The sequence below is a fragment of the Anneissia japonica genome, unplaced genomic scaffold, assembly GCF_011630105.1.
Source record: "Anneissia japonica isolate Jap-2015-1 unplaced genomic scaffold, ASM1163010v1 scaffold21263_len101623_cov113, whole genome shotgun sequence".
In the NCBI taxonomy this organism is placed as follows: domain Eukaryota; kingdom Metazoa; phylum Echinodermata; class Crinoidea; order Comatulida; family Comatulidae; genus Anneissia; species Anneissia japonica.
Window position 1 is genome coordinate 73,304 of NW_022718589.1, and position 1,630 is coordinate 74,933.

Below are 1,630 nucleotides of genomic sequence, written 5' to 3' on the forward strand. Positions count from 1 at the left end.
GACTATATTGATGTCTTGCACTATAAGGCCTAGTATGTCATTGCGAATTTAGCCATACTATATATTGACGCGATCGAAATCAACCTGGATTCGATACAGAGGGGCCTACGGACGCTCTAGTACTGTCTAGGTATGTTAGCTAGGCTAGGCCTGTTCTCTGTACGGTGTAGGCCTAGCCTAAACTACTAGGCCAAGCTTACTTAGCCTAGGCTTGGCCTAGCTTTTTTAATATCATGAATATTGTGCCCAGGGGTACATTTATGTTTACCTGATTGATTCTAAAACATGCCATTTATTGCTGATGTGTTTGAGGCATATTTATGTCATTTAAGACTACAGTTTCAGTATACAATAGGCCCCTACACCTTTTCCACGAATTAGTAGGCATCTTGATGAAGTGATGACAAACAACCCATGATGGCCCATTTCTTTGACCCAACTCAGTTAGGCCAAGTAAAAAAAAAAAAACATGTTTCGCGTCCCCGCCCGCATGGTTTTTTTCGCCCGCCTTGATTTTTTTTTTATTTTTTATTTTTGGAAAATTCATGAAAATAAAGAAAAAATATATAGAAAATTTAGAATTAAATGTTGGAAAATAAATACCCTAGCCTAAAATAGTGCAATATCTTCGTCTAACCTTTCGTATAGTAAAGCTATGCCTAGGCTAGCCCAATAGGCCTATCTCTACCTAGGCTAGCCCGATATCTCTAGGCTAGGCCTAGGCCGTCGCCTACTCTGGGCGTCAGGCGGCAAACCTCGAGTTCACTTCACTAGAGCGCGTTTGTCATGCATACAATTGCCGTATTCGATTGGGACTATACGTTGAGTATGTTATCCCGTTGAGTACAAAACTTAACGATAAATTCCGAGCGTTAACTTCGTTGAGCAGTTTCCGTTGAGCAGAGCACGAAAGTCCCAATCGAATATGCCCGATGATTTCCGATGAATTCTGGAATTTCCCGTTATACTGGCCCTCTATGTCAGATTGTATGGAATAGTTTCATGTGAAGACGTCTGAGACGTAACATCGGGAACATTCCGATTGTATACAGTAACAATGATGAACAAAACTAGACGGGAAATGTCAACAAGTCTGTAGAATGGCGGCCATTTTGAAAAATAAAAAATAAAAAAGGCCGCTTCCTCAATTTAAAAAAAAAGCCGGACGTGAAACATGTTTTTTTTTTTTTACCTGGCCTTATCCGTAACCAACAGAAATAAGATAAGCTTCGATTTGAGGCTGAATTCTTGTCCTTATGTTATCTAAAAATTCGTATAACTCTATAACGGAGGGTCATATCACATTAATTATTTCTGGAAAAGAAAATGTTCTCAAAAGACTATTCTACAATGGAAAAAGAAAAGCCTATGTAAAGTAGTGTACTATTAAAATAGACCTATGCATTTACAGTCTGAGTAACTAATTCCTCCATGGTAGAGTAGGCCCTACTCTCGCTAGCATTGTTTTATTTACCATATGAGAGTTTCCTGTGTTAAAAACATAATTTAGGCTACTACTATATACTATACTTCTTAATAAAAACATAACGTTTAAATCAAAAACGGCTCAAAAAAATTCCAGGTAAAATTGATTTTGAGTACTGTAAAAAACAAGCTTTTTTTTTCATTC